General features: G+C 32.7%; 1 protein-coding gene across 1 annotated transcript in view; it reads right to left on the bottom strand.

Moving 5' to 3' along the window:
• Positions 1 to 15656, bottom strand: part of LOC129224763 (hypoxia-inducible factor 1-alpha-like) — a 389541-nt gene that overhangs the window by 114806 nt on the left and 259079 nt on the right. Inside the window, exons 4-5 of the mRNA XM_054859311.1 lie at positions 13697 to 13793; positions 1239 to 1346 (exon numbers count right to left, since the gene is read on the bottom strand). The gene's annotated coding sequence lies outside the window, so the exon portion shown is untranslated. The remainder of the gene's footprint in view (positions 1 to 1238; positions 1347 to 13696; positions 13794 to 15656) is intronic.

Genomic DNA, 15656 nt, shown 5'->3' with positions numbered 1-15656 from the left:
TAGCATTTCGGTAACATTATTATGGTTTACTATTTAATTGGCTTGAAACGTTAAAGATGTTTTACGTCCACATTCAAAGTATATTGGTACATAATATGTATGTTCTTAGAAGTGGATCATTAGCTTAAGGGATCCTAAAAAAATTAAAAAAAAAGACATTTTAAAATAAAGTAATGAAAACTTTGTTATGAAACACCGTATGTGGCAGGGGGAAGGAGGAGGTGCTATTCAATTTCCCGGGTCCCCTCCGGGAGATTTTTCTGCATCCGCCCCTGGTTCTACTACACCAACTTTCTAATAATAAAACGCATATTTAAAACACTTCAAGTAATTTAACTCAGAAGGTCTATATGGGGGAAAAAAAGAAATTACTCTTAAAAATAGTCGAAAATTTCTTCAAAACACCTTTTTACTAATATTCGGTTTAATAATAAAAAAAATATTTTACTAAGGTAAAATTCAACATTTTTGTATGTATATTATCAGTTACATAAGTTACGATCAAAAATCTGCAAACATTCGTTGATAAAAAGATACTTTTCAATGAGCGAAACTCTGCATTTTTCTACTGTTGAGATAGGGAGAAAGTTGCGGAACGACACAAAATGGCGGACGGGGCTTTAATGGTAATTACTTGGTCCAAGGTCATTGGTTTATGCAGGATGGAGCAAGGCCACATTGTACCGCGGATGTTTTCGAGATGCTCTATGAGCATTTTAGCGATCCAATCATTGGGTTAGATTACCCATTGCACTTCCAAGGTGGTATCAAATGGCCCCCATATCCACCAGATCTGAACCCCTGCGATTACTACCTATGGGATTATTTGAAGAGCAAAGAGTGGCAGACAAGTCCTACGAACCTTACAGAACTGAAAACCGTCATTACAACTGCTGTCGAGACGATTGACAGTGAGGCCTACTCACGAGTAATGGTTGGATTCCAGAACCGCCTAACTGCTGTCCTTGTTAAAGATGGCGTTCACTTCGAAACTCTATATCGCTAATAGCCCAATATGTTCTTTCAATATACGTCATTAAATTCTTCTCATGTCTCTTGTTTGGTTTTATTTTTTCATTTGTTTCAAACATTACCTGCTGGGCCACCCGGAATTAATTGCACATTTAAACATTGCTTTCAAACAGCAATTACACATTTAATTTTTTTGAAATCATTTTTAAATTATTGTCCCGCAAGAGTGGTACAGACCAAAATGAAAAGATGGAGGTACTACTTACGTGGCAGTTTTATTGATGCACGCTAGCCAATGATGGGAGTAACATCATTACGAAACGGCAACATCAAGGGACGAGGATATCAAAGTTTCCAACCAGCATACTTTCATTCTAAAAAAGAAAAAAATGTTGTAGGAGGAACAAACTAATACAGATTTAAACAAGAAGTTCTGTCTAGAACTAGACGAGCCTACTTTCCCGTATACCCATACTACTTTCTAGTACCTGATCAATATTCTCAAAAATAGCTAAAATCGCAAATTTTTTCAAACATATTTTTAAAATACTTTAAGCTGATTTCTAGGAATAAAATATATTCCTCACTTATCTAAAAAAAATAAATGCTTAAAAAAATAGCAGCAACGTTTAAACAAAGCAGCTAATACACTTTTTCCACATTAAAAAAAATCTTTAACAGCTTTCAAAACGAAAAAATAATATTTAAAATTAATAAGCAAAATAAAATAAATACATCATATCAAAAAAAAAAAAAAAAAATAGTTTCTTTTTCCCCTGCTGCCAAAAAAAAATTTTTTTTAATGATCTAATGCACTTACCGAAATAAATAAAAACAATAAAATGTCAACTTAAAGAAATAATTTTCATTGTCCAAAAAAAAAAAAAAAAAAAAAAAAACAAAAAACGTCTGCGCATATCTTTATGTAGAAACATAAATGACTTCGAGTTTATTCGCCGAAAACTGAATACCTAAATTAAAACTTTAGCGTAAAAATAAAAACAAGTCAGATCAACAATAATTATTTCACAGTCAAAACCATAGCTGTGGAGTCGGAGTCAATCTCATTTTGGGGTAATGGAGTCGGAGTTGAATATCTAAGAATCGGAGTCAGTCATTTGTCCTCGGTGTATAAATTTTTGCCAAAGCTACGAAGTCAGAGTCAAGCTGGGGAGTCGGAGTCCGATTAATTGTCGGGCATAGGAGTCGGAGTCGGAGTCAAGGGCCCCTAAATTCTCGGAGTCGAAGTCTGGAGTTTGGCGTCAAGAGCTATTTCCAACAAAATTTGTTTGAAAAAAATCCGCCTTCAAGTACGGAATCTACATTGACTTTCAGTTTCCCCGCAGGCGCTAATGTTAAGGGATTTGAACTGTTCAAAATTGAACGGAAAATTGTTCAAATCAAAAAGATATTTTACATACAAGTTTTTCATCAAAAGCTTTTTCCTACAAAGTTTGTTTGAAGCAAATTCGCCTCACAGTTCGGAATTGCCTAGAATTTCCCCGTAAGCGATAATGTTAAGTTTTTTTGAACTGTTCAAAATTGAATAAAAAATAGTTCAAATCAAAAAGTGAAATATGGGAATGAGGTGTCCTCGCCGAGATCTTTCGAACAAAAAAAAGTTTGTACGAATCGGACTATTCATTCAAAAGTTATTAGGGGGGGGGGGACAGACAGACCGACAGACATTTTTTCCCATCTCAATACCCTACTTTCCAATTTTTAATTTTTCAATATTTATTTAATTATTTTATTTATTTTTGACTTTTTTTTGTTTTTTGCGATATTTTTAAGATGCATTAAGCCTTTTTTCATGATTTTTTTTTTCTTTTTCTGACTTTTACTGGGAAAGTAGGCTAAAAAAAGTAATTGAATTAATGGAGGGAATTATCACAACATGGAGCATGCCAAATTGGCGAAAATATTTTCTGTTGCTGAAACAGCTATTGCCATTTTTGCTCATCACACACTTAAATTTCACAAGGCAATGAAACTTTTTATCTTGCTTATAATTCTTGTTTTATTTTATTGGGCTAAATATTTTATATTTTAATGGTTTAATTTAACTAATTGGCTGAGTTTTATTCATTTTAATGGTACTTCTAATCCGTTTTGGCTTAATAAAAAACATTTTTCAATTTCAGCAATATTGATTTTGGTAATATTTGAAAAGTAGATAAGCACTCTTTGTCTAATTTAGCGATTAATTTTGAAAACTCGTCAAATGTTCAAAGCTAAGATAATTTTCTCAAAACTTGCTCAGATATTTCTGTGCCTCAGAGTCAGAAGAAAGTAAGTCACATTATGATAATTTTATAGGAGAGAGGAAAAACTTTTTTCTGGCGCATGCAAAGGATGTTTGGCGAGCTTTATTAAGGGGGTCCGGGACACAAAAATCATCAAATTTTGCAATTGTTTTTTTATAATTTGAAAAATTGCTTCGTTTTTTTCTGCTTAAGAGGACGTTTGAATCTTGTTTCTACCTTAAATAGAACGAAAGTTATAGTTATTTTTGTTGCATGCATCTAACGAATGTGTACATAACTTTAAAACTTTAAACGCGTTTTTCTCCATGATGCAATTTTTCCCGATTTCTTACATTCAAACTCTTATAAGTCAGAAACCGATAGAGATAAAGTAATGAAACTTAGAGCATATCTTTTTCAAGCAATTTACTTTAATTTTTATTCGGCGAATTTGAAAAAAATGTTTACTGCAAAAATTATGATTTTTTAAAAAAAAAATTATCTTCGGATTTTTTGAAATTTTTCTTCAAATATTTTTTATTTTTTATTGAATCAATATTTTTAAAATCGCCGAATAAAAATTAAAGCTTAGATATTTGTGCATACTTTTTTGAAAAAAAAATTGAAAATTGACCAACAATATTTTGAGTTATAGCAATTTAAAGCAACCCCATTTTTTTGAAAAAAACTAATTAAATTTAAATAAAAAAATAATTTTTTTTCATATTTATGTTATGATTTTGCTTATTAAATAAATGATGAATCAGTTCAAAAAAATTCAAAACTCTAAAGTACGTAATAAAAAATTTTTCAAAATGTGTCCCGGACCCCCTTAACACCGGGAAAAAAATGAAAAGTTTTTTTTTTTTTTGAAAAGTTACGTTCACATGCCTCAATGCAGAATAGGCTTCGACATACAATGTACTAATAAACGGAAAATCGCAATTTTTGGACGCACGTGAGTCAGGTCCTAAAGGAACAGATTTTTGCATAGAAAAAGCTTTCTTAAGCACCAAAAAATGGTAGTTCCTGTCCTTATGCAAAAAAAAAAAAAAGTGTTTACGAAAGACATATTTAACATTAAAAAATAACATGAATGAAAATAAGTAACTGAAAGTCTGCGATGGCATACAAACAATTGTTGTTAGCTCACGAAAGAGCAGACTGAGTATACGTCTGAATCCTCTTAACGTCAATGCCAAAATTGAACTCGATTAGATACATGTCTCGCAGAAAACCGACTTCATTTTGCATAAAATCTTTCAACTGGAATAAATTTTATTTGACTAAAAGGTAATAATGGAACTGTTTCACGAAATTCGAATTATAAACGCGCGCATACATTAAAAACATTCTCACGGCCTAGATGGAATAATTTTAATATTTTTCTCGAGCTCATAAAATGTTTTAGATGCATTGCATTGTAAGGAGTTTCATAAACATCAGAATACACAAAAGGCACAAGCCAGAGAAATCTTAGTATATAGGGATCGTCTTTCGGAATATTTTTAATGTTTTCCAATTTCAACTCAATTTTCTTATGCAAATAAAGCAGCATATTAACTACTTCCGACATGTTTTAGTTTTTGGATTTAGATCTAGTAACAAAAAAATAAAAAATATGTAAAAAATCGGAAAAAATGAATTTTCTCATATTTTACGGAGAGAAATTACAGCAAATGGAACACGTGATTAATATTGTATATGCTTTTCAAAATATACTTTCCTCCATAATTGGGTTTTTACATTGAAAGAGATAAAGGAGAGATATGCATTAGAATTTCGTAGTTTAATTTCCGCATATATATTCAAGAACTCACCTGCTGTGAGCAGATAAACGGAAGTATCTGCAGAAATATGTTTGAGATATTTTTTAGAAACGCGTTTTGGATTCAACAATATAGGAAAATGTTGGAATGGGGTGGTTTCCAAAATTTTAAAAATATTTTTTCTTCTGAAAGAGCATGCTTAAAAACTTAGGATCTGACCATTTTTTAAATAATTCGACTAAGTTTAAAATAAAAAATATATATATTTTAATCGGTGCTCTTTCAATGTTTACGCTTCTGCCGATGACATCACAAATGATGAAATGCCATTCGCAGATCACAATATTTAATTCGCTTCTTTACTCACATGTGTTGGCAACGCTATGGTTGACTGCAAGCGTGGAGTGCAATATTTAATTCGCTTCTTGATTATCATAACGTGGAAACGCCGGAGACAGATGAGCCAAAGTACATCATTTGCGACTTCAAAAGACCACGCCTTATTTTCACAATCGGACATTTTAAAAATTTAATTAAAAATTAAGTGTTGGGAAAATGGAAGTTTTTCTCGCTCCATGTTATTATTATTATTTTTTTCTTTGAGCACTCACGATTGCTTATTGTTCTCACTTGACGGTTTTGATGTCCAATGATTTATTTTCCCACTGCCTCTCTTTGCAGCATCACCGTCGACCGGCTGGCCCCTCCTGATGCTGCTCCTATAGCGAAAACTGTCTCCAGGTTGCGTCCATATCCTACACACACACGCATACATACACACACTTGCACAGACATACCCCCACACTGATGCCTGCACACAGACACACATATCCACACACTCATCACTCATACCAGCACACAGACACAAACACACACGCCTACATACACAAACTCGTGATTGCAAAAAACTTAATTTGAATTCAAGATATCAAAATTCAAATTAATTTTTTTTTTTTTTTTTTTTTGCTTATTCTACTTTTAGCTGCTGAAATTGATAGTACTTTTGACTGAAGGAAACAACCCCATTAGACTCGTTTTTTGCGTTTTCGTTTTAGCGAAGAGACCAAATAAGCATGTTTACACCTAACGTACAATAGATGACAAAAATTCAAAAAAAAAAAAAAAAGCAGATACTGTCCTTCACCTGGCCGCGGCAGTAATATGCTTCAAATTTTAACACCCACACTATAGTGTTACAAATTCTGTAAATAGTAATTATTGTAGTAACGTAACCTGTAAATAGTTTCCCGTAATGAACATACAACCCCTATACATTCTGCTAAAGTATACGATTCCCTATTTCTTTTTTGTTCATTGATAAAATTTGATAACGGTCTACTATTTTCCAGAAGCGTTTGAAATCTTGTGGAATATTTGAGAGATTTCTTTCGATGTTTATAAAAGCGTCCCGCGTGATAAAGTGTTAGTTTTGATTGAGAATTTGTACTGAGAGTGTATTAGCTCTGTTCATTGCGAGGCATTTCGCTGTGTTGTTTTCGTATTTGGAAGTAAATACGTGTGTAACCGTTGAGTTTACGGTGTTGAGTGATATTTGTTTAATTGCTGATGATTAATTTAGCAGTTGTTGACGCTCTTTCCTGTACATAGTGTAAATAAATTCTCTGTGTTTTTAATCAAGAACTGTGTCGTCCTTTCAAGAAAGTTGGAAGTCTCGCCGGATCCGTTACAATAGTTTTCAGAAGATGAGAAGTTAATTGTTCTACAACTATAATATGTTTTTATGACGTAAAGTAATCTCTCAGCTATCTGGTTCGTGACTATCCGTCCTCTGTATTATCCGATTTGCTAAGAATGCTAGAAGTGCACTGTTAAAAAAAAATATCCTGAAATTTTACGGTAAAAGTCACTGGCATTCATGTTTTGCCAGTAACGTTTATCGTAAAATTCTATTTTACTGTAAGAGTTAAAAAAATACAAAATGCGAGCAACAGGTTTGATCTCGGGACCATCGGATTTGCAGGGGGTTTTGCTGCCCACCATACGGTTTAGGACATATTGCGTGAGGGGAAATATGGTGTTATGTGCTTTGCACTGTAAGTCACGTAATGTATCAATTGGCGCTGCAATCGTTTATTATTTTCGGTACAATTTACTGTAAATTTTTTTTGCACTTGACCCACTATTTTCACAGTAATATTTACCATAAAAGTTTCCTGAATTTTTAAAACAGTGTATCTATGTGCTTCGTACTCATGTGTATCTATGTGCTCCGATCCGACTCTTTCCTACTCCTTTAACCCAAAATCAGTCCGTCTCCTACTCTTTGACTCTAACATCCGACTTCCTGGAATGAATGAGGTAGAACAGTGCTTCCCAAAAAGGGGGGCAGGTCTTAATTGACCCCCAAAGGAGTCAATTAAGACCTGCCATAGGGTCCACGACAGAACAGGTCCCCCATCTAACAGCAAGACGCAGGCTTTCCTAAATATCACAACGACCCATCCCCAAAGCCCCTCCCCCTAAAAAAAAAAATTCCCCTCAAACAAAACCCTAAAAATTTTAATGGCGCCAGTCTGCGCCATAATACCCCCCCCCTCCCCAGGTGGACACAAATGCATCAAAGTCAGGGGTCAAAATGTTTTTAAAAAGTGTCAAATCATTTATGGACATTGGACAGCCCTTAAACTAAAACAATCCATTTTCAACAGACACAGAAAATTTTTTTTGAGAATCTTTCGCAAAAGCTAAAGAAAAATTTATTGAAACTTTAAGTATTAATATTAGAGAGAGTATAGTAGAGTTTGTTTGTTTGAACGCGCTAATTTCAGGAACTACTGGTTCGAATTGGAAAATTCTTTTTGTGTTGAATAGTCCATTCCTTAAGGAAGGCTATATAACATCACGCTATGACTAATAAGAGTGGAACAGCATTGAAAAATATTATGAAAACTGGAAAATTTAATTATAATATAAAATGCTTGGAACGCGGGGTATGCGTAGTCATGGTGGGTCGACCTGAAGATGCGGGCATCGCGATCCAGTGGGCGTGGGTTCGAGTCAGATATGAGACAAATCTCGAGGATATTTTTCAGAGTAAGTCCTAAACGATGTTTAAATGTTTTGTAAAAAAAATATACGTATCATTGTCTTATTTTTATTATTAATTAACTAATAATATAAAGCTAAAGAGTTTGTTTGTTTGAACACCCTAATCTCAGAACTAATGGTTCGAATTGAGAAATTCTTTTTGTGTTGCATAGTCAATTTATTGAAACACAAATTAAATGTTTAATTAATTTTTTAGTTCTATGAATTCCTAATAGATGGCGGGGTAAGTTAACTCTTAGAGAGGGCACTGGCCGACGGTGTCGATAGCTGCGAGGAACCAAGCCCATGCTACGCTGTTGTGGTCAGCCATGGCTACCTGCAATCGGTTTGAATGCTTTTTTTTTCAATGTTCAGGTACATAATTTGATTTTGTAGAATTTTTCTATTGGGTTTTGTTTTCCTTATTTCTTCAACGTTTGTTTTTGTTCTTATATTTGAAGATAGTTACTTATCTAAGTAACCTGATTTGACGTATTATTTAATTGTGATTGTTCTTTGTAACGTTTTTATCATAGCATGCGTTTATTTGGCGAAACATTTTAAATTGCAGGGGGGAAAATGCTTCACTCGTTAAAGGGCAGGGCAGGGTTACGGTAGCGTGGTTACTTGGCACGTTAAGCGATGAACTATGTAGTTGAAGGATTATTTTGAGTTTTAAAGCTACTGTTAATATTTTTATGTGTTTTGGCGAATAGTTTTAAATTCAAAAGAGACTTTAATAGGTCTTTTGAAAAGGTGTGTACGCATTTTAGTTGAAGAAAAATGATCATTTCACATCAGAAATAGGACGGGGGGAGGGGGGAAGCGTGGATCTTTTTTGTTCAACGAACTTCCTTTAACTTCTTAGCACGGACATCGCCGTGCGGGTCTTGCTAGTATTAAATAAGTAAATAAAGAATGGGCCTTAACGAGGGATACACTGGAAAGACGTTTCTTAGAAAAATAAATAAGAAAAACGTAAGTTTAAAACGCAATGAATCCTTATACTCTGTGAGTACAGTAGAAAATCATTTATCCGGTTTTCGCTTATCCGGGTCTTCGAATTATCCGAAACAAATAGAAATTATGTTTACATGAAATAATTTTATTTATGATAGCAAAAACACAACAAAAGAAAGCCAATCTTTCGCTTTTTATTTTGATTAAATGAACAGCTCCTGCACAAATTGTACAGTAAGTTCTGGTAAACACCACTGCAGCTGAATTTTAATGATAAATCGGTTTATTGATCTTGCTATAGTCCAACGACATATATGCTTGAACTAGGGTCCAGTGTTGACAGTGGACCAAATCTTTGTAAAAAAATTATGTAAAGAATAGTTTCGGTATTTTTTAGCGTCTTTTAAACAATTCTATGTAGTTTTGTAACAAAACATGGTTTTTAGTCGTAATGAACGGTAAATCTGGTTATTTACGGATTTGCTTTGCTTATTCCCGGAATTATCCGGATTTTTGATAATCCGGAATGTGTCTGGTCCGGATTAACGAGGTTGTACTGCAGAGCTTTTTCTCATTTTTGCTAATATTTTACTAAATACTTTAATATGTTAATAGCGAACAATGCTTTCTTTCTATAGATTACATAAAACTCTTCAAGAAACACTGTGAGGTCAAAAAATACAGATCTTGGAAGACAAAACTAATAAAACATTTAACACTTTGTATTAGTGCCACATCATTTAACAACGGCAGATAAATGCACAAATAAAATACTCTTAACATAAAGATCGAGATTAGCTGTCGTCACTCGCCACTTGGCAACTATATAAAAAAGATGGCGACTAAAAATATTAGTAGCATTTGTCGCCCGTTCACCAGTCTTCCCAGATTTAACAACTGGTGCTATAAAGTTGTGGTTATCCAACTCTGGCCGAAACATACTTCCCCTATAACATTTGCAGTAGACACTTCTTTGGCTACTAAAAATATCAATGCTACTAAAAACATCAGTATTATTCGTCACCCGGTCGCCACTCTCCCCAAACTTTGAAGCAACTGGTGCTATGAGGTTGTGGATATCCAACTCTGCCCGAAACAGCCCACCGCCAAATTTATGGCTATTTGAGGTACCTACTTTTTTAAATACGATTATTTTAACCCTCCAAAACTCGCAATGTGATCAAAATACTCTCAACAAGAAGAGGAGAAACTTTTTTTAGTATTATCATTTTGTTTAATCAAATATATCATTAGTTTCATCAAATATTATTATTTTTACAACACTTGATGCTTTGAATAGTAAATGAAATAATTTGAACTTTAAACATTTTAAGCTTTTTTTTAGTGAAATTTGTGGTTTATGTGAGAAAAAGTTTCACTCGCAAGTCACGCATTTTGACTAGAGTGTTCCGGATAGTATAGGAGACTTTTCGTTCTAAGTTAATAAGTTGATGAGTTATTAAGTTATAAATAAAAGTGTCAATAACAATTTTAAGTTAACAGAAAACATTCCTCTTGAAAATTATTGAAAGTTGTAAATTTAGATTTTGGCGATCCGATTTTTTTTTCAATCTCTGTCTTTATCTTAACAGTACTTAAATTGATATAGTACCTATAAATGTGTATTTTCTCAAACTAATTTAATTTCCATGCATGTCACCCCGCTCAAAAGAAAAAAAGAAAATATCATGATATCAAACATTTGAAAGTAAAAACGTAATACTTGTAACAAAAAATAACAGAAAAACCTGATTATTGGGAGCAAGGCTGCCCATCGGCAGGGTCTTGTTCCCATATGTAAATTTACGTGAACTGGTAGTATACCTAAGAATATCTGTTTCCTTTTAAGATCCATACAGTAAGGAATACTCATTATTATTCCATGATAAGATCTGAATAAGATAACTTTACTCGAAGTGTCAGTATGTGAAGTCCCCTGTAGCGCGTAGTTCTTAATGTAAGTAACATAATAAGCTGACAGTGCAAATTTTTATAAAAAATATTAAGGCAATGTTTAATCGCTCGAATAACGGCCCTATTTATGAAAACTAAAATTTACCAAACCTCAAAACACATCACTAATTTTCATCACAAAAGCAAAGAAAAAAATGAAACATCTGAACCAACAGTGTTATGAATCTACTCGCATTCTATCGTTTTAAAAAATAGGGTATTTTTTTAGCATTCAGTGGAAAAAAAAAAGAACATTTAAAAATAAAAACTGATTTTTCTCGGGGTTATTACTCCTGCCGGAAACGATTTATGGCCATTAAATGTGAAGATTTGGGTTTCTATAAAATAATTGAAAGGAAACATAATAGCGCAGCAGGTGAAGGTAAAAAGATTATGGGTCAAGTTATTAATTGAAATTACTTTTTAAAAGCAGGGGGGAAAATTGCCCGGGGGGAAGGAGGGGCTAGATTTTAGAGTTTTCAAATTTAAAAATGACTTTTATTGAAAAACAGGGGTTAGTTGGCGAGTCCTGCGAAAAAGGTTAGTTTTATTTCCAACATTCAACACAAACTGATAATGCTGAATTGTTATTTTTTTTCTTTTCTGCCTTACACTACGGAACTAGCATGGCCTTTAATAATGTTTTACGTTGTACAGTAGAACCAAAATTTAACAAAAACTGATAATGCTAAAGATATTTTTTGCTGTTCTACACTACGGTACTAGTATGGCCTTTAAATAATGATTTACGTTGTACAGTTAGAACCAAGATTTAACAACTGATAATGCTGAAGATATTTTTTGCTGCTCTAGAGCACGGAACTAGCATGGCCTTTAATAATGTTTTACGCTGAACAGTAGAATAAAAATTTAACAAAAACTGATAATGCTAAAGACATTTTTTTGCTGCTCTACAATACGGTACGAGTATGGCCTTTAATAATTATTTTTCGTTGTACAGTTAGAACCAACATTTAACAAAAACTGATAATGCTAAAGATATTTTTTGCTGCTCTACAGTACGGAACTCGCATGGTCTTTAACAATGTTTTACGTTGTACAGTAGTACCTTGATTATTCGAAACTGTTTTAACCGGAACCTTGTTTAATCAAATCGACTTTGTGAGTTTTTTGGAAGGGAGAGTAAACATCTTTTCAGGGTTACTATAGGCAGCCATTCCTGTTGCACGCACCGAATTTATCCGTGAAAAGGGGCTGTCCACAAATGATGTCACGCACTGAGGGGGAAGGTGGCTCATGAAATTGACATGAAGTGTGACATCGCGCTTTTTCTTTAAAAGAATATGTTTATGAAAAATAACATGACACGTTTCTAAGGGGGGGGGGGATACAGTGAAGCGTGACACTTTGCGACTAAGGAGAAGATGAGGTGTGTAACATTCAACAAAGGTGTGTGACAAAGAAGTGAAACATTGATTTTTTTTTTTTTCAAAATCATCAGTAAAAAGTGCTATTAAATTTAAAAGGGATCGAATTTTAAAAGTCAAGTGTTACTTTAATTAGTACTATTTTTAAATACATATTTTTTATAAAAACTAAAGAACAAAATCAAAAGTTAACTATTATAAATAACACAATACGAATTAAATTTTATACTATTATGTTTTATTAAATTTGCATAGCATTTTCTGACTGGATGAGATTTATTGAAAAATATTCTTGTTTATTATAATAGTATCGCTATTGTAAAATCACATTTAGTCGTTACTTTGGAAATCTACATGTTTAAATAAGGATCTAAGTTTTTACGTTCATACGTAAACAAGATTTCAAATATGAGAATGTGGGGCAAAAAAAAAAAAACAGCGGGGCAGAGTGAAATATTTACTCCACGTTTAGTGCCACCCATTTGGTAATTTTTAACAATGTAGAAACACATGTAGACTACTCCGGTCAGGAAAAATTTATCTCTGAAGATTAAAGCATATAATAATATATGCAAGTTTCAAAAATTGATACCCATTTGTAAAAATTAATCGGAAGTCAATTGTTTTCAGTCAAAAATTATTTTTGTTATAATAAAATGATAAAGTTCTTGTTATTAAAATTTTAAATATTAATTGTGACTCACAAACATTCGATGCAGCATTTATTTATTACTGAACTTTATTTTTATTTTAAATATACATGCGGTGCTGCGGTGCAGAGTGGAACGGGCAAAGTGAAAAAAAATCATTTACTTATTCAATAATTAAAGTCAATCACTTACGTATGGAAATCTTAATTCATTTATTCCTTCTTTCAATAGTTCACTATTTTTTTTTCATTCATTCACTTTTTTTTCTTATTCCATCACTATTATAATCACTCACTTATATTTTTAATTAATTATTTTATTCTTGTTTCATTACCTGTTCAGTGATTCATTTATTCTTTATTTTATCATTCATTTGATCACACATATTTTTAACAAACAAATAGAAAATATTTTATAAGAAAAAAAAATGCATTTTTCAATTTACCCTATGAAAAAACTCTGCCAAAAAATAAAAAAAAAATTCAAAGCAAGTTTTATAATAAAATACATTGCTCTTTCTTTTTTTTTTCTGAAATTTTCAAAATAAACCTCCAGTTTGTACATTTCGAAAAAGGCAAGTTATCTTATATATTTCATTTGCCCCACATTCCCCTAATTTTAAATCTCTGAATTCTCGATTAATCGAAGGCGGTACGATCGGTTCAGCGAGGTGTCACTTAACAGCGAGTGTCACAAACAGAGGTACTAACTTTAAGGGAAGGTAAAGCACATCAAAAGAGTGGTGAATAGGATAGGAACCCACGATTGAAGACATCATATAGGGAAGAATTAGCCAATGTATGTGATCTGAAAGAAAACAAGATAATGATTAATTGAGAAACATTTATTGGTCATATTTTGTACAAATAGGAGTAAAAGATACATGCATTGCAAATGATTAAAATGCACGGTTCAAACAGGGACACCCCGAACATAAATCTTTGGGAGGGCGTAAATACTTAATCAACCAAATGAAATTCTGAAATGTTCGAAATGATAAAATACGAGCACACATTCATATAATGAGAAAAGATATTAAGCACCATTATTAAATCAAAAACAAATTTCTACATAAGCTTCCAAATAAGAAGCAGGCTAATTAATCCTTAAAACAGGACAATCGAACTTAATAAAGTACAAACTTGTGAAAGAAGTTTAGGGATTTTTTTTTTTTTTTTTTTTTTTTTCTATTTTCACAATTTGAGCTTTACGGGTTGATTGGCGTTACTTAAGACACTTAGACGCAAAACATTTTGAAACTAGTTTTACACTTTTCAGTTTTGTCACATCACGCCTATCAACTACAAAACTTTATACAAAATCAAATATGTTTTTTGTAGCATAAGAAACTTTTTGTTTCGCTTTTTCCCGTCAGACTTTTATCATCAGACCCTCAAATTAACAAATAAAATTTTGCATTAAAATTAGACTTATTTGAAGAAAAAAAAAACATCGCTCATTGGCATTCCCCCCCCTCTTCAGAAGCAATAACTTTAGCTATTTCACGAGCTAAATAACTCGCGAGTTCACAAGTTAAATAACTTCAATAATGTACTAAAAGCAAAACACACAAAAATAAAACCTGTGCATGAACGTTTTAAAAAAGCTTATTGTCAAGTTTGAGACTTGCCTAAGTAAAATAAAACTCTTTTCTGTTAAAAACTCAAATTAGAAAGTGACGTTGTACACCATGAGAAAGACCAGTTTTTAGCAAGTTGGGATCTGAAATTTTGGATTAAGAATGATCATCGAAAAAAATTATCTTAAGTGTCCAATTACGATAAAGAAATTAGAATGTGTAACACAGATTTCACTAGTTTAAAATAATTTTTGTACTGAGTAATTTTTTTTTTTGACGATTTTTTTTTAAATTCATGTATCCGATTGCGTACAACCGGAGATAATATGATCCAACACGGCTTTGCCCTACAAACTACTTGGCCTCGCGTAAATATAAATAAAACTTTGTCATATATTTATTTATTATTTATTTTTATTTATTTATTTATTTAGTTTTGCAGGCTGCTTTCCTTTTTTTTCAGTATCATCTAAATAAAAATTTCGCAATTTATATAAATCTGAACATCAAAATTTATCTATCAGAGCTCCGAGGTTTATCGAGTTTTTATGTAAACAACTCAGTTTCAAGAACAAGCGTTCGAGGTTCGATGATCAAGGCATGGAAAAAAAAAAAAAAACTTCTCAGTCTCTTGTTCCGATTGCTACTCTTTAAGGCGTGACTTCTTTAATTGAACTCTAGGTGTGCCTGTAAAAGCTTAAAACTTGAAAAGGAAAAAAAATAGAATAGTTAGAAATAAAAGAAATTATACACTTTCTGTTAGCGTACTAAAACTTGTTTCTAAGTACAGTTAAGCCCGCTTAATAGAATAGGCAATTTGCCAGGAAAAATTATTCTAATAAGCGGGATATTCTATTATCCGGGATAAAAATTACACACATCAACGGTGTAGTACATGGGAATTTTGTTACACTAAGCGGGATATTCTATTATCCGATATTCCATAAGGCGGGCTCGACTGTACATGCAATATACCGATAGCCCAGTTATACCACCCAGAGACTGCAGTTTTGTCCTTGTAATTCGCTCTGGAATGGACGATAACTGAGCTGGAGGCATATGTCATCCCATTGAAGCTGAGTGCCAACCAG

Source organism: Uloborus diversus, chromosome 6, assembly GCF_026930045.1.
Source record: "Uloborus diversus isolate 005 chromosome 6, Udiv.v.3.1, whole genome shotgun sequence".
Lineage (NCBI taxonomy): Eukaryota > Metazoa > Arthropoda > Arachnida > Araneae > Uloboridae > Uloborus > Uloborus diversus.
This window is presented reverse-complemented; position numbering and strand designations above follow the sequence as displayed.